Below are 25,032 nucleotides of genomic sequence, written 5' to 3'. Positions count from 1 at the left end.
AAAGAGATAAATAAAATGGTAAAAAAAAAAATAGGTATGATAGATCTTTGGAGAAAACTGAATGGTAATAGAAAGGAGGATACTTCCTTCTCAGCAGTTCATGTCATGGAACCTATACCAAAATTGACCATATATTAGGACATAAAGACCTCAAAATTAAATTCAGGAAGGCAGAAATAGTAAATGCTTTCTTTCCAGATCATGATACAATAAAAACTACATTTAACAAAAAAATTAGAAGTAAATAGACCAAAAAGTAATTGGAAACTAAATAATCTCATCTTAAAGAATGATTGCGTGAAACAGCAAATTATAGACACAAATAATAATTTCACTCAACATAATGACAATGATGAGACATCATGCCAAAATCTTTGGGATGCAGCCAAAGCGGTAATAAGGGGAAATTTTATATCTTTAGAGGATTACTTGAATAAAATAGAGAAAGAGAAGATCAATGAATTGGGCTTGCAACCTAAAGAGCTAGAAAAAGACCAAATTTAAAACCCCCAAACTAAACTTGAAATTCTAAAATTAAAAAAAGAAATTAATACTATTGAAAGTAAAAAAGGACTTCCGGCCAAGATGGCGGCGTGGAGGCAGACAGCTGCTTGAGCTCCTCGTTTTCTCTCAGAACTTACTTCATGACAAGCCTCTGACTTAATGCTTGACCCAGAAAGAAATCCACAGATGATCACCAAGAGAAGACATCCTTGAAAGTCGCCAGAAAAGGTCTGTGTTTGTTCGGGGGAGGGTCAATCAGACTGGGCGCAGACTGAGGGCAGACAGTCAGAGCAAGACAGGCAGCTCACACAGCTCAGACCAGAGGGGGAGGTGTGTGATCTCTGCCGTTTCTGTGAAAGGGCTTTTGCCCCAGTGTGGATGCTCCGTCTTGGCAGCAAGCCAGGAGCGGTGGAGAGGGTGTAAACACCGGAGGTGAAGATTAAAACCCCAGAAGGCCAGCCTCTCAGAGCCCGGCCACCCCCAACCCCCACCTGGACTGACTCAGTGCATTCTGGGAGCCTCAGAGCGCAGACTCAGTACAGTCATTGCTGTTCTGTTAGTAGCTCTCTGCTGCCCTACCCCCAGTCTGTAGAGGAAGCCCATTAATAACATCCAGCCCTATCCCCCGCAAAACAGACCAATTGTTTCTCTTGTCAGTTTGTTTTCTTTGATTCCTACTCTGACAAAATGAACAAAAAATTCAAAAGGGCTCTAACCATTGACAGCTTCTGTGTGGAGAGGGAGCAGACTTCAAATGCTGAGGAGACTAGGAACAGACTGTCCCCAGATGTATCCCCTGGGACGGATATAAGCTGCTCCTCAATACAAAAGAACCTCATAGAGGAAATCAAAAAGGCTCTCACAAGAGAGCTGGAAGAGAAATGGGAAAAGGAAAGGGAAGCTTGGCAAGAGAGCCTGGAGAAGTCATCCCATGCATTCAAAGACAGAATGGATAAAGAAATCAAATCATTGAGAAACAAGATAAGTGAGCTGGAAAAGGTAAACAACTCCAAGGAAAACAAGATTAGTGAGCTGGAAAAGGTAAACAACTCCAAGGAAAACAGGATTAGAGAGCTGGAAAAAGAAATCAGCTCTCTAAAAAATAAAATGGATAAAATGGAAAAAAATTCCATAGAAGATAAAAACTCAATTGGACAATTACAAAGAGATATAAAAAAAAGTGAGTGAAGAAAATACATCATTGAACATTAGACTGGAACAAGTAGAAATAAATGACTCAAGGAGAAACCAAGAGGGAGTCAAGCAAAACCAGAGAAATGAAACAATTGAAAAGACTGCAAGTACCTTACCAGAAAGACAACAGACCTGGAAAACAGATCCAGGAGAGACAATATGAGAATAATCGGACTCCCTGAAAAATGGGAGGAAAAAAAGAGCTTGGACACCATTTTCGAGGAAATTATCAAAGAGAACTGCCCAGATGTTTTGGAAACAGAGGGTAAAATAGACATTGAGAAAATTCATCGATCACCTACTGAAAGGGACCCTAAAATCAAAACGCCAAGAAATGTAGTGGCCAAGTTCAAGAACCATCAGACAAAGGAAAATATATTGGAAGCTGCTAGAAAAAAACAATTCAGATATGGAGGATCCACAATAAGGATAACACAGGATCTAACAGCGTCCACATTAAAAGAACGCAGGGCCTGGAACATGATATTCCGAAAGGCTAAGGAACTTGGTATGCAGCCAAGAATAACTTACCCAGCAAGAATGAGCATCGTTTTCCAGGGAAGAAGATGGACATTTAACGAAATAAATGAATTCCATCTATTTTTGATGAAAAAACCAGACCTACATAAAAGGTTTGATCTTCAAATACAGAACTCAAGAGATTTCTAAAAAGGTAAAAAGAAATCTTGAGAACTATACTTCTGTCAAAAAAATATGTAAAGAACATATGTACAATTTGTCTTAGAAACTAGAGGTGGAAAGGAGATTATATCATAAAAAAGTATAAAGTGGTGGGACTACATTTCATGAAGAGGCAAAGGTAACCTATTATATCTGAGAGAAAGAAAGGAGGGAGATGAACATAGCGTGTATCAATAGACATATTCGATTTATGGTGAAACTTCTTCCACTTCATTGAAAAGTGAAAGGGAAGGAGTAAGCTAAGGGGAAGGGAATACAGTAATTTCGAGGAAAAGGGGTAAAATAAGGGGAGGATCTTTAAGGTGGGGGAGGGATCCTAAAAAGGGAGGGCTGTGAAAAGCAAGTGGTGTTTACCAGTTTAATACTGGATAGGAGGGTAAAAGGGAAGGAAAGGGGAAAAGCATAAGCAGGGGTTAATAGGATGGCAAGCAATATAGAATTAGTCCTTCTAACCATAAATGTGAATGGGGCAAACTGCCTCATAAAGAGGAAGCAGTTAGCAGACTGGATTAAAAGTCAGAATCCTACTATATGTTGTTTACAGGAAACACACCTGAAACAGGATGAGACATTCAAACTAAAAGTAAAAGGGTGGAGCAGAATCTATTATGCTTCAGGCAAAACCAAAAAAGCAGGAGTAGCCATCCTCATCTCAGATCAAGCAAAAACAAAAATTGATCTAATTAAAAGAGCATTAATTAATCTAATTAAAAGGGCATTATATCCTGCTAAAGGGAAGCATCAATAGTGAAGCAGTATCAATATTAAATATGTATGCACCAAGTGGTGCAGCATCTAAATTCTTAAAAGAGAAATTAAGAGAGCTGCAAGAGGAAATAGATAGCAAAACTATAATAGCGGGAGATCTCAACCTTGCACTATCAGAATTAGATAAATCAAACCACAAAATAAATAAGAAAGAAGTCAAAGAGGTAAATAGAATACTAGAAAAGTTTGATATGATAGATCTTTGGCGAAAGCTAAATGGAGACAGAAAGGAATATACTTTCTTCTCAGCAGTTCATGGAACCTATACAAAAATTGATCATATCCTAGGGCATAAAAACCTCAAAATCAAATGCAGTAAGGCAGAAATAGTAAATGCATCATTTTCAGACCATAATGCAATCAAAATAACATTTAATAAAAAGCCAGGGGAAAATAGACCAAAAAATAATTGGAAACTAAATAATCTTATACTAAAGAATGATTGGGTAAAACAGCAAATCATAGACATAATTAATAACTTCACCCAAGAAAATGACAATAATGAGACATCATACCAAAATGTGTGGGATACAGCCAAAGCAGTAATTAGGGGAAGTTTTATATCTCTACAGGCCTACTTGCATAAAATAGAGAAAGAGAGGGCCAACGAATTGGGTTTACAACTAAAATTGCTAGAAAAGGAACAAATTAAAAACCCCCAGACAAACACAAAACTTGAAATTCAAAAAATAAAAGGTGAGATTAATAAATTTGAAAGTAAAAAAACTATTGAATTAATTAATAAAACTAAGAGTTGGTTTTATGAAAAAACCAACAAAATAGACAAACCCTTAGTAAACCTGATTAAAAAAAGGAAAGAGAAAAAGCAAATTGATAGTCTTGAAAATGAAAAGGGTGAACTCACCACTAATGAAGAGGAAATTAGAACAATAGTTAGGAGCTACTTTGCTCAACTTTATGCTGATAAATTCGATAACTTAAATGAAATGGAAGAATACCTTCAAAAATATACCTTGCCCAGATTAACAGAGGAAGAAGTAAGTAGTCTAAATAGTCCCATCTCAGAAAAAGAAATAGACCAAGCTATTAACCAACTTCCTAAGAAAAAGTCCCCAGGACCAGATGGATTTACAGGTGAATTCTACCAAACATTTAAAGAACAACTAACTCCAATGCTATGTAAACTATTTGAAAAAATAGGGATTGAAGGAGTCCTACCAAATTCCTTCTATGACACAGACATGGTACTGATACCTAAACCAGGTAGATCGAAAACTGAGAAAGAAAACTATAGACCAATTTCCTTAATGAATATTGATGCTAAAATATTAAATAAGATATTAGCAAATAGACTTCAGAAAATCATCCCCAGGATAATACACTATGACCAAGTGGGATTTATACCAGGAATGCAGGGCTGGTTTAATATTAGGAAAACTATTAGTATAATTGACCATATTAATAATCAAATTAATAAAAACCATATGATCATCTCAATAGATGCAGAAAAAGCATTTGATAAAATCCAACATCCATTCCTACTAAAAACGCTTGAGAGTATAGGAATAAATGGACTATTCCTTAAAATAATAAGGAGCATATATTTAAAACCTTCAGTAAACATCATATGTAATGGTGATAAACTAAAACCTTTCCCTGTAAGATCAGGAGTGAAACGAGGTTGCCCACTATCACCATTACTATTCAATATAGTACTAGAAACTCTAGCCTTGGCAATAAGAGCCGAGAAAGAGATCCAAGGAATTAGAGTAGGAAATGAAGAAATCAAATTGTCACTTTTCGCAGATGACATGATGGTATACTTAGAGAACCCCAAAGACTCTGCTAAAAAGCTATTAGAAATAATTCAGAATTTTAGCAAAGTCGCAGGATACAAAATAAATCCACATAAATCCTCAGGATTTTTATACATTACCAACACAATCCAACAGCAAGAGATACAAAGAGAAATTCCATTCAAAATAACAGTCGATAGTATCAAATATTTGGGAATATATCTACCAAAGGAGAGTCAGGAATTATATGAGCAAAATTACAAAACACTTGCCACAAAAATAAAGTCAGATTTAAATAATTGGAAAGACATTCAATGTTCTTGGATAGGCTGAGCGAATATAATAAAGATGACAATACTCCCCAAACTTATCTATTTATTTAGTGCTATACCAATCAGACCCCCAAGAAACTATTTTAATGACCTAGAAAAAATAACAACAAAATTCATATGGAAGAATAAAAGGTCAAGCCATTCTCCAATTGATAAATGGTCAAAGGATATGAACAGACAATTTTCAGATGATGAAATTAAAACTATTTCCACTCATATGAAAGAGTGTTCCAAATCACTATTGATCAGAGAAATGCAAATTAAGACAACTCTGAGGTATCATTACACACCTGTCAGATTGGCTAAGATGACAGGAACAAATAACGATGAATGTTGGAGGGGCTGTGGGAAAACTGGGACACTGATGCATTGTTGGTGGAGTTGTGAAAGAATCCAACCATTCTGGAGAGCAATCTGGAATTATGCCCAAAAAGTTATCAAAATGTGCATACCCTTTGACCCAGCCATACTACTACTGGGCTTATACCCCAAGGAACTACTAGAGAAGGGAAAGGGTCCTGTATGTGCCAAAATGTTTGTGGCAGCCCTTTTCATAGTGGCTAGAAGCTGGAAGATGAATGGATGTCCATCAATTGGAGAATGGTTGGGTAAACTATGGTATATGAATGTTATGGAATATTATTGTTCTATAAGAAATGACCAACAGGAGAAATACAGAGAGGCTTGGAGAGACTTACATCAACTGATGCTGAGTGAAACGAGCAGAACCAGAAGATCATTATACACTTCAACAATGATACTGTACAAGGATGTATGCTGATGGAAGTGGATTTCTTCAACATAGAGAAGAACTAATCCAATTCCAATTGATTAATGATGGACAGAACCAGCTACATCCAGAAAAGGAACACTGGGAAATGAATGTAAACTGTTATTTTTACCTTCTGAATCCAATTCTTCCTGTGCAACAAAAAATTCGGTTCTACACACATATATTGTATCTAAATTATACTGTAATATATTTAACATATATAAGACTGCTTGCCATCTGGGGGAGGGGGTTGGGGGAGGAAGGGAAAAAATCTGAATAGAAGTAAGTGCAAGGGATAATGTTGTAAAAAATTACCCATGCATATGTACTGTCAAAAAATGTTATAATTATAAAATAAAATTAAAAATTAAAAAAAAAAAAAAAGAATAAAAGGTCGAGAATTGCAAGGGAACTAATGAAAAAAAAGTCAGAGGAAGGTGGTCTAAGTGTACCTGATTTAAAGCTATATTATAAAGCAACAGTCACCAAAACCATTTGGTATTGGCTAAGAAATAGATTAGTTGATCAGTGGCATAGGTTGGGTTCACAGGACAAGATAGTGAATAAAAATAGCAATCTAATCTTTGACAAACCCAAAGATCCCAAATTTTGGGATAAGAATTCATTATTTGACAAAAACTGCTGGGAAAACTGGAAATTAGTATGGCAGAAACTAGGCATGGACCCACATTTAACACCACATACTAAGATTAGATCAAAATGGGTCCAAGATTTAGGCATAAAGAACGAAATCATAAATAAATTGGAGGAACATGGGATGGTTTACCTCTCAGACTTGTGGAGGAGGAAAGAGTTTGTGTCCAAGGGATAACTAGAGACCATTATTGATCACAAAATAGAACATTTTGATTACACCAAATTAAAAAGTTTCTGCACAAACAAAACTAATGCAAACAAGATTAGAAGGGAAGTAACAAATTGGGAAAAAATTTTTACAGTTAAAGGTTCTGATAAAGGCCTCATCTCCAAAATATACAGAGAATTGACTTTAATCTATAAGAAATCAAGCCATTCTCCAATTGATAAATGGTCAAAGGATATGAACAGACAATTTTCAGATGATGAAATTAAAACTATTTCCACTCATATGAAAGAGTGTTCCAAATCACTATTGATCAGAGAAATGCAAATTAAGACAACTCTGAGGTATCATTACACACCTGTCAGATTGGCTAAGATGACAGGAACAAATAACGATGAATGTTGGAGGGGCTGTGGGAAAACTGGGACACTGATGCATTGTTGGTGGAGTTGTGAAAGAATCCAACCATTCTGGAGAGCAATCTGGAATTATGCCCAAAAAGTTATCAAAATGTGCATACCCTTTGACCTAGCAGTGCTACTCCTGGGCTTAGATCCCAAGGAACTACTAGAGAAGGGAAAGGGTCCTGTATGTGCCAAAATGTTTGTGGCAGCCCTTTTCATAGTGGCTAGAAGCTGGAAGATGAATGGATGTCCATCAATTGGAGAATGGTTGGGTAAACTATGGTATATGAATGTTATGGAATATTATTGTTCTATAAGAAATGACCAACAGGAGAAATACAGAGAGGCTTGGAGAGACTTACATCAACTGATGCTGAGTGAAACGAGCAGAACCAGAAGATCATTATACACTTCAACAATGATACTGTACGAGGATGTATGCTGATGGAAGTGGATTTCTTCAACATAGAGAAGAGCTAATCCAATTCCAATTGATTAATGATGGACAGAACCAGCTACATGGGAAATGAATGTAAACTGTTATTTTTACCTTCTGAATCCAATTCTTCCTGTGCAACAAAAAATTCGGTTCTACACACATATATTGTATCTAAATTATACTGTAATATATTTAACATATATAAGACTGCTTGCCATCTGGGGGAGGGGTTTGGGGGAGGAAGGGAAAAAATCTGAATAGAAGTAAGTGCAAGGGATAATGTTGTAAAAAATTACCCATGCATATGTACTGTCAAAAAATGTTATAATTATAAAATAAAATTAAAAATTATTTAAAAAAAAGACAAAAAAAAAGAAAGTAAAAAAAACTATTAAATTAATAAATTAAAATAAGAGTTGGTTTTATGAAAAAAGCAACAAAATAGATAAACCTTTGGTAAATCTGATTAGAAAAAGAAAAGAGGAAAATCAAATTGTTAGTTTTAACAATGAAAAGGGGAACTTTCCACCAATGAAGAGGAAATTAGAGCAATAATAAGGAGTTATTTTGCCCAAGTTTATGCCAATAAATTTAATAACCTAACTGAAATCGATTACTACTTCCAAAAATATAAGCTTCCCAGATTAACCGAGGAGGAAGTAAATTGCTTAAATCCATTTCAGAAAAAGAACAAGCTATAAATCAACTCCCTAAAGAAGAAATCCCTAGGACCAGATGAATTTACATGTAAATTCTACCAAATATTTAAAGAACAATTAGCCCCAATGTTATTATAAAGTATTTGAAAAAAATAAGGAATGGAGGAGTCCTACCAAATTCCTTTTATGACACAGACATGTTACTGATACTTAAACCAGGTAGGTTGAAAACTGAGAAAGAAAATTATAGACCAATCTGCCTAATGAATATTGATGCTAAAATCTTAAATAAGATATTAGCAAAAGACCACAGAAAATCATCCCCAGGATAATATACCATAATCAAGAAAATTTTATACTGGTTCAATATTAGGAAAACTATTAACATAATTGACTACATCAATAACCAAATTAACAAAAACCATATGATCATCTCAATAGATGCAGAAAAAGCATTTGATAAAATTCCAATTAGAAACACTTAAGAGTATAGTAATAAATGGACTTTTCCTTAAAATAATCAGTAGCATCTATTTAAAACCATCAATAAGCATCATATGTTATGGGGAAAAAGAGCCACCATTCCCAATAAGATCAGGAGTGAAATAAGGTTGCCCACTATTACCATTACTATTCAATATTGTATTAGAAATGCTAGCTTTGGCAATAAGAATTGAGAAAAAAATTAAAGGAATGAGAGTAGGTAATGAGGAAACAAAATTATCACTCTTTGCTGATGATAGGATGGTATACTTAGAGAAACCCAGAGATTCTACTAAAAAATTATTAGAAATAATTCACACCTTTACCAAAGTTGCAGGGTACAAAATAAATCCACATAAATCATCAGCATTCTTATATGTCACTAACAAAGTCCAACAGTTAGAGTTACAGAGAGAAATTCCACTTAAAGTAACTACTGATAGTATAAAATATTTAGGAATCTATCTGCCAAGGGAAAATCAGAAACTATATGAGCAAAACTACAAAACACTTTACACACAAATTAAGTCCGATCCAATCAATTGGAAAAATATTAAATGCTTTTGTATAGGGCGAGCAAAAAAAATGACAATTCTACCTAAACTAATCTATTTATTTAGTATTATAGCAATCAGACTCCGAAAAAACTATTTTAATGATCTAGAAAAAAATAGCAACAAAGTTCATATGGAAAAACAAAAGGTCAAGAATTTCAAGGGAATAAGTGAAAAAAAAAATCAAATGAAGTTGGTATAGCTGTACCAGATCTAAAATTATATTATAACTTTAGCATATTTAACATGTATTGGTCAAGCTGCCACCCGGGGGGAGAGGAGAAGGAGAGAAAAATTAGAACAAAAGTTCTAGCAATTGTCAATGCTATAAAATTACCCATGCACTTATCTGGTAAATAAAAACTATTTAAAAAAATAAAATTATATTATAAAGCAGCGCTTACCAAAACCATTTGGTATTGGCTGAGAAATAGACTAGTTGATCAGTGGAATAGTTTAGGTTCAAAGGATAAAACTTTAATAATCTCGTGTTTGACAAACCCAAAGACCCCAGGTTTTGGGATAAGAACTCAATATTTGACAGAAATTGCTGGGAAAATTGGAAATTAGTATGGCAGAAAATAGGCATTGACCCACACTTCACACCGTACACTAAAATGGGTTCATGACTTAGGCATAAAGCATGAGAATATAAATAAATTAGAAGAACATAGGATAGTTTACTTCTTAACCTTGTGGAAGAGGAAGGAATTGATGACCAAAGAAGAACTAGAGATCATTATCGATCACAAAATAGAAAATTTTGATTATATCAAATTGAAAAGTTTTTGTATAAACTGGGAAAACATTTTTACAGTCAAAGGTTCTGATAATGACCTCTTTTCCAAAATATATAGAGAATTTACTCTAATTTATAAGAAATCAAGCCATTCTCCAATTGATAAATGGTCAAAGGATGTGAACAGACAATTCTCAGACAAAGAAATTGAAACTATTTCTAGCCATATGAAAAGATGTGCCAAGTCATTATTAATCAGAGAAATGCAAATTAAGACAACTCTTGAGATACCACTACACACCTGTTATATTGGCTAGAATGACAGGAAAAAATAATAATAAATGTTGGAGGGGATGTGGGAAAGAAAGGACACTGATACATTGTTGGTGGAATTGTGAATACATCCAGCCATTCTTCAGAGCAATTTGGAACTATGCTCAAAAAGTTATTAAATTGTGCATACCCTTTGATCTAACAGTGTTACTACTGGGCTTATATCCCAAAGAGATTTTAAAGAAGGGAAAGGGACCTGTATATGCAAGAATGTTTGTGGCAACCCTCTTTGTAGTGGCCAGAAACTGGAACTGAGTGGATGCCCATCAATTGGATAATGGCTGAATAAACTGTGGTATATGAATATTATGGAATATTATTGTTCTGTAAGAAATGGCCAACAGGATGATTTCAGAAAGGCCTGGAGAGACTTACATGAATTGATGCTGAGTGAAATAGCAGGACCAGCAGATTATTATATACTTCAACAACAATACGATATGATGATCAATTATGATGGATGTGGCCCTCTTCAACAATGAGATGAACCAAATCAGTTCCAATAGAGCAGTAATGAACTGAACCAGCTACACCTAGCAAAAGAACTCTGGGAGTTGACTATGAGTCACTACATAGAATTCTCAATCCCTCTTTTTTCTGCCTGCATTTTTGATTTCCTTCACAGGCTAATTGTACACTATTTCAAAGTCAGATTCTTTTTGTACAGCAAAATAACTGTTTGGATATGTATACATATATTGTATTTAACTTATACTTTGACATATTTAAAATTTAATCTGCCATCTGGGGGAAGGGGTGGGGGGAAGGAGGGAAAAATTTGGAACAAAAGGTTTTGCAATAGTCAATGCTGAAAAATTACCTATGCATAAATTTTTTGTAAAAAAAAATAAATTAAAAAAATAAAAAAGAGAAAATCCTGAGAAGTATCTGCTATTATCAATCTTATTTTACAGGTGAAGGGACCTAAGCAGACGAAGTCAAGTGACATCTAGAGTCATGTAGTTACACAGTTTCTGAGACCAAAATTTAACTGAGATCTTACAGGGTCTATGCATTATAATAATAAAAAACAAACATTTATAAGGTAGATGTTAAGAACATACAAAACAAATGAAAATTTCTGCCCCAAAAAACTATATTCTACTGGAAGAAAGTAAAATAAACAAAGAACGGCATACACAAAACATATGCAAAGTAAATATAAAGTAATCTTGGGATGGATAAATCAGAAAAGCCTATTTTTAGAAAGTCATACTTAAAATGGATGGACTTGGAAGGATACTAGGGATTATAAGATGCAGAGATGAGAAGACAATACATTCCAGGAATGAGTGACACATTATATGAAAGCCCAGATGGAAATTATGTGAATAGGGAACAAAAGAAAGGCCTGTTTGGCTAGACCATGAAATGTGTAAAGGGGAATGATATTTAATAAATCTAGAAAGCTGGAGTCAAGTTGTGAAGAGATTTGAATGTCAAACAAAGAAGTTAGTGTTTGATAATAGAAGCAACAGGGAGCCACAGAAATTTTCTAAATAGGAGAAATGCATAGTCAGAATTGTGCTTTAGAAATATCACTTTGGTAAGCTGTGTGGAAGATTTATAAGAGAGCACAAAGACTTGATTGCCCTGAAATGACTTGTTTTGGAATATTTTGGTTATTTTGTCATTGCTGTGTATATTACATAGGGTAGAAATAAATGACCAGTTTCTGGCCTCATTAATCCATCCTTCATTTTGTTCCAAAAATGATAGCATAAAACACAGTTCGGACCATGTCAGAAGGAGCTTTGTCGATATAGACTCTAACAATATTTTATATTATAGAGCTTTTAACTTTTTGTTCAATAATAAAACAGAAACATGTTGAATAAATTAACAACTTTTGACTTCCAGTTTTACAGTGCTGGGGAGAGGGGCTTCTTTTTTAGATACTTAAATGTATATCATATAGAAGAATAGTTTTAGAGAATTTGAAAATATTTATCTTTTGTCACTTTAAGTGGGCTCATTAAATTGGTGTCACTAGAATTTCAAAAAATCTAGTCAGATAACAGATTTTTTACATGGTTTTCAAAACAGCTCCCTAGCTATCAAATATAATTGTGAATTGTTAAGGACAGATTCACACTGCTAATGTCAAATCACATGATTGAAAAATTTTAATGGATTTTGAAGGATTAATTCATTAAAAAGGAAGATCTTGGAGAATAATCACATTAGTAGGAATCAAGCAGAGAGTGGGGGAGAACAGATCCCTAACATCGAAAAATGCCCATATATCTCTTAAAGACTACTATTGGTAGCTTGACCCCCAATAAAAAGATAGCATTATTTACATCTATGAAGCACATATATGAAGTGAGTTTTATACAAGATAGGAGTTTCAGCATTCTTCCAGGCCCATCAAAAACTTAATCAGATTGAACTGATATATGCAAAACTGATCTTTGTTAGGGACAGTTCTTTGAATTGCTTATATTCCATAATTGGGACTAATAATTAATTTTACAATCTTTCTCTTTTTTACTTTCTCAGTTTTTTCAGTCTACCTACAATTCATAATGCATGCTTTCATTTCATCTTTGCATGAACAAGTAAATGCAAAGAGCATAATAAAATAAAGAGATTCCTGGACAAGAAAAAAAAAAGTATTTATTAAGCACCTACTACATTCCAGGCACTAAGTGTTTTACAAATATTTTCTGATTTGATCTTTCCAACAACTCTGTGAGATCGATCTATTATGATCCCCATTTTACAATTGAAAAAAAATGAGGCAGACAGAGGTTAAGTTACTTGCTCAGAGTCATACAAGGTTAAGTCACTTGCTCAGAGTTGTAGAGCTAGTTAAGTGTTTGACGGTGGATTTGAATTCAGGTCTTCTTGATTCTAGACCTAGCTCTCTATCCACTATACTACGTCAATGTTTCTAGGTAGCTAACTTTTTTCAATCACTTGCATCACTTCACTGAATCATTTCACTGAATCACTTCAATCACAAAATATAGATAGATATGTAATAGATTCAAAATAATAAAGTAAAATATTCCCAAATTTTGTCAAGTAGCAAAAAACCATTAATATTGATTTACCATTTGGACACAATTAATCTCACAAGAGAAAAGAGATGGGGGGGTGTAGGTGTGTGTGTGTGTGTGTGTGTGTGTGTGTGTGTGTGTGTTGTGTGTGACTTGCATATTGGTCCCAGAATCCAAATAGCAACCTCATTCAAATAGCCTTAGAACTAGAAAGGTCAGACTCTAAGATAATTCTACCACAGAAACTTCTAGGAATGGAAAAGCAATAACCCAGGGCATACTCTCAGATCTCTTAGGAATGATCTCAATCAATGCCTTCAGTCATGTCTGATAAGGTCATGCAGTTGAATTAACCACTTGTGACAAAAATATTATAATAGCTAATAATGCAAATTAGCAAAGATATTTTGCCACTATATTTATATATGCCAAGCTGAAGTCACCTTGTAGTTGCTTGATTTGATAAGTCATAGTCTCACTAATTACATCCAGTTTTTATTTTGTCTTTCTTCTTCCTTTTCCCCTTCCTTTCCTTTTATTATTTGAATCCTTAGTTCTATTAATTTTAATTGTTGTATATAATGCTTTGCATGTAAAGTATGCCTTCTTTATGCATATTTAATCCCTTAATTAATTCACTTATAATTTATAAGCATAGATTGGTTCTAGTCCCTATGGAAACCAATAATGATTACTATAGAAAAACAGTTTACAATGAGCTCTTGATAAATATTCTTCAATGACACAAATAAAAATACAACTTATCTTATAAATTATTAAAAACACATCCTACTCCATTGAAGGATTGGTCTTCCTTATAGCATTGATAACAATATTATTTAATACTAAATGCTTATAAAGCATCCAGTGTGGTAGACAAAGAATTAGCATTATTACCATCTGTTCAGCCATATTAAAAAAGCAACTTAAAAATTACTAAAAATTCACAATTTAAAGGTAACAAGGGAGACCACTAATTAAAACTAGCATTTTCTAGTCAAGCACCATGATGCAAGTATCAAAATCTCCCACACATGTATAATGATCAGAAGAGTCCAGGAGAAGTAATAAAAGGTACTTTTGGTGTTATGGGCGTATTTTAGTTCAAAGGCATCTCAGTATATCTCATTTTGAAGAATGTCTTCCAGTCCTGGAGGAGAGCATAAGAGTGCCGAATAGGAAAGGCTTTTATAGGAAATTTTTTAAAAGTTGTACAAGAATAGAAATTTGCACATCCATAATTTTTTTAAATCTTTTCTAATACACAGAAATACTACTTGGGGGTATGTGTTATATTTAGAATATTTAAATCAAATATAAAATGGAAAAAATACATAATTTCCATAAATTAATAAGACTAATGAAAAATTTGGAATTAATTAAGTTTTCAGATTGTCAGAATCTCTTCAAAGAGAGCCAACAACCACAGCTTAACTATACCCACAGGGAAAAACAAATGGATAAAAAAATGCCTGTTGTCCTGACTAAGCCATGGAGCTGTAGAGGCAATTCATTGAGTTAATTTGTCAATACATACATTTTGGCCACGCAATGCAGATGGACCATTATCAATCTGGATCCAAAACTGAATAAGATGAAAGAAGATTTGAATGCCTTAGAGAAATCACATAGTGTTTTCAATGAAACCAAACTATCCATAAAATAAAAACCCATTTGGGGATACCAAAATTCCTTCACAGATACTATGTCAATGCAAAACTTTGAACATCAAAAGCTCCAAGAAATTAAAATTATAAAAATCAATGGAGAGACATTGTAAGTAAATAAAATAAAATAATTTATCAATAATGATTTTCATACAAGAAATGATGCGGAAAATGTATCCAGAAAAGATAAGATCAAAAAAAAAAAAAATAGGCCTGTTCTATATCAGTAGTAAGAGATAAAAGGCAAGCACAATTATTAAACAGATAAAATACAAAATTCTAAAGAATTTAGAGGAAGGATTCCAGTGTGTTAGGGAGATATTCCGAATTAATAACAGCTAACATTGACATCATGATGCCACATCTTTTAAGCAATTTTACCTATATTATTTCTTTTGATCATCACAACAACCCATATGTATATTTTTCAGGATAGGTGTGAAGATCAAAAGAAACAATATATAACTAATGTTACTTTATCCCCCTTTTAATGAAGATATTTAATTTAGAGGAGTTTAAGTTATTTGCCCACAGTGACAAAAATAGTCACTTATTTTGCGCTTATTATGTGACTGGCTTATTAAATCCTTGAAATACAAAGGCAAAACTCTCTAAGAAGGGAGGCAACCTGTAAGTGAAACAAGTAGATACAAGATGTAAGAATGAATGGCACTGTGACATAGATTGGAATGAGTCTTGGAGCCAAAAAGACTTAGATCAAGTTTTTTCTTCTGAATTATACTGACTACAAGATACTAAGGAAGTCACTTAACCTCTTAATGCTTTAGACAGCTCTCTTTGACTATAAGTTGAAGAGAAGGTGCCAAACAATGCTGTAGTGGAAGCTTCTATACTCAGGGTTTCTCTATCAATCAATCAATCAATCAATCAATCACACATCTAGTCCCTAGGCCCATTTATATACAAGAATATATAATAATAATAATAGTTAACATTTGCATATTATTTACTATTTGTCAGTCACTGTGTTAGGCTTTATAATTATTAGCTTATTTGATTCCCCACAACAACTCTGGGAGAGAAGGATTTTTACCTACTTTACAGATGAGAAAACTGAGGCAAACAAAGGTTAAATGACTTGCCCCACATTATATAGCCACAATAAGATATAAGGCAGGATTTTAACTTAGATCTTCCTTTTTCTGTGCCACCCAGTGTAAGGATCCTTTAAACAGTGCAGCAGGAGATTTGAGTTCCCCAGAAGTAATCTTTGTGGATATAGGACTGCCCTGTGGTGGGATCCTGGCCATATTGAGATAGCTTCATAATGGGTGACGGCTCTCTCACTGGTTGTCTATGTGTGTGACCTCCTAGGTCCTTTATAAGCCCACTGCAGGCAGCAAGTCGCTCTCTTTAACCTGGCTCCATAGCCTGGGGTAGCCAAACCAAGGTGATGGATACCAGAGAGAGGTAAGGAGTTTGGTAGTGAACACATGGATCTTCAGACCAGGGTTCACTGAGGAGTTAACAAGTCAGGGAATTAAGTCATGGCATTATGTGAGTAGGTATAATAAAGGCTTTTAAGATTATACATGGTTGTTCTTGAGTGCGCTACTGGTTATTAAATTATAGATTCAAGAAATTGTGGCCAGAGACCTTTGAAGGCCTCAGAGGAGGCGAGCCAGGTAGACTTGACACTGCAAAGGTCAGTGGTCAAAGGTATTCTGTTGGGCCTAGGACAGACTAGTAATAGTAACTGCCAGGAGGCCATGTTACAACCCATGCCTAACCTACAGAACAGAAAGAAAATAAGTATCTGAGGTAGGATTTTTTTTCCTATGGCAATTAGAGTTAAGTGACTTACCGAGGGTTACACAGCTAAGAAGTGTTGTGTCCTAGGCCAGATTTGAACTCAGGTCCTCCTGACTTCAGGACTGGTGCTTTATGTACTGCACCACCTAACTGCCTGTGACATAGCATTTTTATGCATTTTTTATGTCTAATGTATGCACCATGCCAAGATACCTTTATTGATGACCTATGGGACAAGATGGCTAAGAATCACATAAGATGAAAAAGTGTTGATGAATTGTGACCTCAAAATTCATTGGAAGAAGTAGTCACATGAGGAGGTGGAGAGCAAGTACATTCCAGTCCAGGAGATAAAGGATGGAGTGTAGCTTGTAAAGAACTTAATAGTATATTAGCTCATTGCAAGAAATAATACAAGGAATTGAGAGAATGAGAAGACTTTGTATAAACTCTTGAGGAGCAAAAAAAAAAATGTAGAACCAAGAGATTAAGATAAATGGTGACTAAAACAGTGTAATTTTTTATTAAAAAGTCAAAAGAAAGTCAAACAAATTAATTGTCATGACTAACTTTGGTCCCAGAAAATAAATGATGAAACACATTTCATCCTTTGTTCAAAGATGTGGGATGTGGTCACACTATGGAAACAACAGATCACTGTATATGATAATTACAACATTGTAAAGACAAAAAGCATTTATAAATAAGATCTCTGATAAACCCAATGACCAGTTATAATTCCAAAGCACTAATGATCAAGCATGTTACAAAATTTCCTGACAGAGAAGTGGTGAATTAAAGATACAGAATGGGACATATGTTATTGATCATGGACAATGTAGATATTTGTTTTGGTTGACCATGAGTACCTGTGCAAATAATTATTTTCATTGTTAAAATAGAAGAGGGAAAGTAAATCAATTCTTATTAGTTGAAAAATAGAATAAAAAGGACAAAATGCAATTGCTTTGTTATCAACTTGATTCATTGTTTTTCTTTGTTATATGGAAGAATTCAGGAGGAGAAGCATAACAGAAAATTGAAGTATAAAACAAATGAAAACCAGCATTATTATTTCAACACTGAAGATGCAAATGAATAGACAGAAGAATTTAAGTAAAGAATATAGACAATTTGTCATGATAAATGAGATAACCAGTTAGCAAGGGTAGGAGTCCCCAAATTTTTCAAAGCAAGAATGTGCATCCTATAAGTAAACAAACAAAAAAATAATTACTTTTTACCAAAATTTAATGAAAGTGGGGAGGAGGATTGAAACTAATAGAAATTACTAAATGAATACAAAAAGACAAAATTACCTGAGTCTTCTAGTATATCCATATTCCTTTTTTCTTACTCCCTCTTGGTTCATAAATAGAAGTATTTTAAATATATGATGCTTTCTGTGCTCATTTTACTGTTTTTTCATGATAGACAAAATATATGGAAGAGATACATTACATTAAAACATTTATTTTTAAGGACTAAAAAGAGAGAAGAATGCCAAGAAATTTCTGAACCTCATAATGCTATTTTGCACGTGAGAGACAACTTTATCAAGTAGCTAGAGTGCTAGACGTGGTGCCAGAAATAGCTATGATCATATCCTACCTCTGACAATCATTAGCTATGTGAACATAGAATTTCAATACAAAATTAGGAATAGATGGAATCGGGAAGGAACTTAGAAGACTTCTACTCCAACTTGCCTTATTTGGCAGAAGAGGAAACTGAGGTTCAGCGAGGTTAAGTAACTTGTCTTAGATCACCAGCTAGTAAGCATCAGAAGTGAGATTTGAAACTAGGATTGTCCTTTTAACCTTTCTAAGGCTTATACATGTCTCTAAGACTTATCTATTCAGTTTTATAAGATTTATTATATGGTGTGCCACACTATCACACAGATCCTTGTCATGTTTACAGATTAGGAAATAAAATGAGAGTAAAAGTGGTTTACCCGAAGGATGTAAACCCAAATACTTTGACTCCAAATTTTGGACTTTCCATTACACTGTTATCTCAGTAATTTTTTTATATTAAGATCTGAAAGGTTTTTCATATCTTTATAATCTTTCCTCATATATCTTGTTAAATGATCCCTAAAAGCCCTATGTGACCTCTAGTATATATCTCCTCTGTTTATACTTGGTCTAATTCAGCTAATTTTTCCCATTGTTAATGTCATTTCTACTTTCTTTATCAAGGAATGGGATAGTAGAGTATAATAGTCACAATTCTAATGTCCTTTATGATGAAAAAAAAAGTTTGTTACAAAAATCTTTAAAGATCTTTTCCATTTTTTCCTATACACTGTCCTCTTTATCTTTAAATGTTCTCAGGAAGATTTCACTTAATTGGGTCTCTAACCAAGTTTCCCATTTATGTTCATTTTTATAAATTTATTTGCATTTCTTACCAAAATACATTACTAACATTTGTTAGTTAAAGAGACAAGTCACAGCATCACTTCAACTAAAAAACAAAAGATTCCAAAGGGGTTTTATTATAATTTTAATGTAAATATTTGCCCATTAATTGCAGAAGTAGCATTCCAAAATAAGAATAAATAAGAGACTAATCACTGACTTATTATGGTTCCCCAATAATAAAAACTATTCAGGATTTTTAGTTTCCACTAAACTCGAAAAATTAAATAGAAAATGCCCATATGTATGTTTTATAAATTGACCTTTTTTGTTATTATTCATTAAAATAGAAATTATTATCATTAAAAAGAGGAGAAAGTCATTTTGCCCTTTTGGTTAAAGTTAGCATTTGTCACTGTGATAACTGCAGAATCTACCTGATATTGGAAAACAAAAAATAAGGAATATTTTGACATTTAAATGGTATTGCAGTCAGGAACTTATTTCTGTTGTTGAGTTAAGAAAGATAGCATCTAGACTTATCTATGACAGTCCAATATTTTATTGAAAAGGAACCAATACTATTTTTAAATTTATTTTGTTAATTTTATAATTATAACATTTTTGACAGTACATATGCATGGGTAATTTTTTACAACATTATCCCTTGTACTTCCTTCTGTTTCTAATTTTCCCCTCCTTCCCTCCATCCCCTCCCCTAGAAGGCAGGCATTCCCATACATATTAAATATGTTATAGTATATCCTAGGTACAATATATATGTGCAGAACTGAATTTTGTTGTTGTTGTTGTTGTTGCAAAGGAAGAATTGGATTCGGAAGGTAAAAATAACCTGAGGAGAAAAACAAAAAATGCTAACAGTTTACACTCATTTCCCAGTGTTCCTTCTCTGGGTGTATCTGATTCTGTCCATCATTAATCAATTGGAATTGGATTAGTTCTTTTATATGTTGAAGATATCCACTTCCATCAGAATAGATCCTCCATATAGTATTGTTGAAGTGTATAATGATCTCCTGGTTCTGCTCATTTCACTCAGCATCAGTTGATCTAAGTCTCTCCAATCTTCTCTGTATTCATCCTGCTGGTCATTTCTTACAAAACAATAATATTCCATAACATTCATATACCATAATTTACCCAACCATTCTCCAATTGATGGGCATCCATTCATTTTCCAGTTTCTAATAACTAAAAAAAGGGTTGCCACAAACATTTTGACATATACAGGTCCCTTTCCCTTCTTTAGTATTTCCTTGAGATATAAGCTCAATAGTAGCACTTCTGGATCAAAGGGTATGCACAGTTTGATAATATTTTGGGCATAATTCCAGATTGCTCTCCAGAATGGTTGGATTCTTTCACAACTCCACCAACAATGCATCAGTTTTCCCACATCCCACCCAACATTCATTGTTATTTGAGCCTGTCATCTTAGCCAATCTGACAGGTGTGTAGTGGTATCTCAGAGTTGTCTTAATTTGCATTTCTCTGATCAATAGTGATTTGGAACACTCTTTCATATGATCAGAAATAGTTTCCATTTCATCATCTGAAAATTGTTTGTTCATATCCTTTGACCATTTATCAATTGGAGAATTGCTTGATTTCTTATAAATTAGAGTCAATTCTCTGTATATTTTGGAGATGAGGCCTTTATCAGAACCTTTAATTGTAAAAATGTTTTCCCAATTTGTTACTTCCCTTCTAATCTTGTTTGCATTAATTTTGTTTGTACAAAAGCTTTTTAATTTGATGTAATCAAAATCTTCTATTTTGTGATCAATAATGATCTCTAGTTCTCCTTTGGTCACAAATTCCTTCCTCCTCCATAAGTCTGAGAGGTAAACTATCCTATGTTCCTCTAATTTATTTATGATCTCGTTCTTTATGCCTAAATCATGGACCCATTTTGATCTTATCTTAGTATGTAGTGTTAAGTGTGGGTCCATGCCTAGTTTCTGCCATACTAATTTCCAGTTTTCCCAGCAGTTTTTGTCAAATAATGAATTCTTATCCCAACTTTTGGGATCTTTGGGTTTGTCAAACACTAGATTGCTATTTTTGTTCACTATCTTGTCCTGTGAACCTAATCTATGCCACTGATCAACTAGTCTATTTCTTAGCCAATACCAAATGGTTTGGGTGACTGCTGCTTTATAATATAGTTCTAGATCAGGTACAGCTAGGCCACCTTCATTTGATTTTTTTTTCATTAATTCCCTTGAAATTCTCAACCTTTTGTTCTTCCATATGAATTTTGTTGTTATTTTTTCTAGGTCATTAAAATAGTTTCTTGGAAGCCTGATTGGTATAGAACTAAATAAATAGATTAGTTTAGGGAGTATTGTATGACAGTCCTATCTTTACTTAAAACTTATATTTAAAAAAGGTTGGAATGCATGAGATACTATCCCTTTTCTAGGCAAGCCAAAACATATGCCAAATATAACTAAAGACTCAGCTCACACATTCATCCCTACAAGCTTCAAAGATTCTGAAAATGGAAATGGCTATGAGTCTTAAAGGGCACAGAAGAGAAATCCCAGTCATGACACACAGAACCACATTATCACAAAATCATAAACTTTTAGATTTTTGAAGAGACTTCAGCAAATATAGAGTCTAACCTAAACCCAGAACATATCCCATTATAACCTGCCTGACAAATGATCTCCCAATCCTGTTTTGAAAACCTCTAAAGTAAGAAAATCTGCTACTTCCCACAATGACCCATTTCATTTTGGGATATTTCTAATTGTTAGAAAAGTTTTCCTGACATCAGCCTAAATCAGCCTCTTTATAACTTTTACCCATTGCTCCCCCATTGGGATGTAGATTTTGTGAAATAAATGAAAGTTTTTTTTTTTCTGTTCAAGGGACATGAAGTTTTCAAATAAAGAAATTAAAGCCATTTCTAGGCATATTAAAAAATGTTCCTAGTCACTATTGATAAAGAAATGCAAATTAAGACATCTTGAGTTACCACTTCACACCTCTCAGATCCTGAGTTACCACTTCACACCTCTCAGATTAGCTAAAATGAAAGAAAAAGATAATGATAAATGTTGGGGGAGATAAGGGAAAACTGGGACACCAATGTATTGTTCGTGGAGTTGTGAAATGATCCAACTATTCTGGAGAGCTATTTGGAACTATGCCCAAAAGGCTATCAAACTGTGCACACCCTTTGTTCCAGAAGTGTCTCTACTATTTCTGTATCCCCAAAAAGATGATAAAAGAGGGAAAAGGACCCACATGTGCAAAACTATTTGTGTCAGCCCTTATTGTAATGGCAAGGAACTAGAAATTAAGTGTATGCTCATCAGTTGGGTAATAGCTGATTAAGTTATATTATGTGAATGTAATGGAATATTGTTCTACTATAAGAAATGATGGGCAGGTTTATTTCAGAAAAACCTAGAAATATTTATATGAACTGATGCTGAGTAAAGTGAGCAGAACTAGGAAAACATTGTACACAATAACAAGAAAATTATGTGATCACCAACTATGATGGACTTGCTTTTTTCAACAATAAGGTGATTCAACACAATTCCAATAGACTTGGGATGGAAAGTGCCATTTACATCCAGAGAGAGAATTAGGAAGACTAAATGTGAATCAAAGCATAGTATTTTCACTTTTTGCTGTTGTTGTTTGTTGCTTGTTTTTTTCCCCCATTTTTCATGTTTTTTTTTCCTTTTTGATTTTTCTTGTGCAGCATGATGAATATGGAAATATGTTTAGAATTGTACATGTTTAACTATAACTGATTGCTTGCTGTTTTGGGAGAGAGGAAGGGAGAGAAGAGGGAGAAAAAAATTGTAACACAAGGATTTTTAAAGGTGAATACTGAAAACTATCTTTGCATGTATTAAAAAAAATACTATTTATTTATTTATTTTTGCTGAGGCAATTGGGATTAAGTGACTTGCCCAGGGTCACACAGCTAAGAAGTATTAAGTGTCTGAAGCCAAATTTAAACTCAGGTTCTCCTGACTTCAGGGCTGATGCAAAAAAAAAAAAAAAAAAAAAAAAATATATATATATATATATATATATATATATATATATATATATATATATATATATATATATATATATATATATATACACATACACACACATACTATTGAAATAAAAAAGAAAGCTTTTTTTTATTTTAAGATGATAACCTTTAGCATAGCCATGTAAGAATGTTAAAATTATCCCTATGGAAAAGCTAGATATCTTATTTTTCCATTTGAAAATAAACCCCACATTTTGTTTTCATTAAAAAGGACTACTGAACCAAAACTAAAAAACAACTGAAACAGAAATACTGAAAGATTATTGAACAGAGATTAGAACATTAGAAAGTAGCATATAAGGTATTACACGGTGGCATTATTGTTCATTTTAAAACATAAAAGGACCATCCTTAAATGTCTAAAAAGTAGTAGCAATGATATTCCAGTATTTAGCATAAAATCTGGCATGTAGAAAATGCTTTTAAAAAATAATGACTTTAATTAGTTATTTAGGAATTTAAAGGAATTTAAAATTTCAAATCTCTCACCATATGGCTCTAGCCAGATTTATATCATATCATTCCTTTCCATACTATCTTTATTCCAGACAACCTAGTTTGTATACTATTTCCCAGACAAAGCATTATATTTCTCACATTTATGGCTTTGCACGAATTGTTATCCATATCTGAAATGCACTCCTTTCTCATCTCTTGTGTTCTAGAATCACATTTATTTCCACCCTTAGTTCTGGTGCCACTTCCTAATGAAAAGTATGTTTTCTTCATCTCCTTAGTTGTCAATTATTTATTTTCTCTCTCTTTTTGTGTGTGTGTGTGTGTGAAGTTACTTATATGTTACATCTCTTTTGGGCTCGTTTTTCCAGCAGTGTGCTTATCATCAACAATAAAACCTATAGATTCTATAGGTGGAAGAGTGGGCACACAATGATAGAGCATGTAACTGAGGCAGCTCACGACTCCAGAACTATATGATATCAATTGCCTTTCTGTTTTCAGACAGTCAACAAGATTACGGTGATATCACCAGTAATGGATGAATGGGCTGCTGCTCAATAGTCCTGGCTCCTTTCAGGTCTCTACTGGACATGTGCTCCTTTGTTAAGCTGAGATCAGCAGGTCTCTCAGTTACTACTCAAGTTCTCAGCTACCAAGCTCAGCTACTATCAGCAAGGTGGGGAGAGGGAGAAAAGGAAGGCCTCAAACATTAGTTCAATCTCCAGCTTAGTCTTTGGTGAGAAACTATTTTCACAACCACATTGATATTTTCTTAAATGTTCTTTCTACAGGAGTTTTATAGTGTTTTTCAACTGTATCACAATACACTTTTCAGCTGGAATTCTATTGTCCTCTTTCATAATTCATAAATTGTTGTTGTTGCTTCAACAGTACATTTACTAAAGTTGGCACAATATAGAGAAGATAAACAAGGCCCTTGCATAAGGATATCACACAAATTCTTGAAAGGTTCCATATTTCACAACTGTAGCCTATGTAGCCTTTCATTTTGACTTCCCTAAGTAAGGCCTCAGCTATGGAATTTTTCTCCTCTGGGCAAGAAACTAGAGACATAGAGCTTTTCTTATTCAACAATTTTTCCTGATTCATAAGTGAGTTCAATCAATATGTCATCCTTACTTATAGTAACTATCCAATTCTATTTCTCAAATGAATACCTGAAGACAACTGTTTTAGGGAAGTCTG

The 25,032-nt window shown here is 33.7% G+C and overlaps 1 non-coding gene across 1 annotated transcript; it reads left to right on the top strand.

The window, feature by feature from the left end:
* The first annotated feature begins 24,701 nt into the window (after positions 1-24,701).
* Positions 24,702-24,808, top strand: LOC141552310 (U6 spliceosomal RNA). Its single transcript, XR_012485115.1, has one exon. It is a non-coding gene; the product is annotated as a U6 spliceosomal RNA (small nuclear RNA).
* Positions 24,809-25,032: the final 224 nt, after the last annotated feature.

Source organism: Sminthopsis crassicaudata, chromosome 1 (genome assembly GCF_048593235.1).
Source record: "Sminthopsis crassicaudata isolate SCR6 chromosome 1, ASM4859323v1, whole genome shotgun sequence".
NCBI classification, from domain to species: domain Eukaryota; kingdom Metazoa; phylum Chordata; class Mammalia; order Dasyuromorphia; family Dasyuridae; genus Sminthopsis; species Sminthopsis crassicaudata.
Note: the sequence above shows the minus strand (reverse complement) of the source record. Positions and strands in the feature narration are given on the sequence as shown.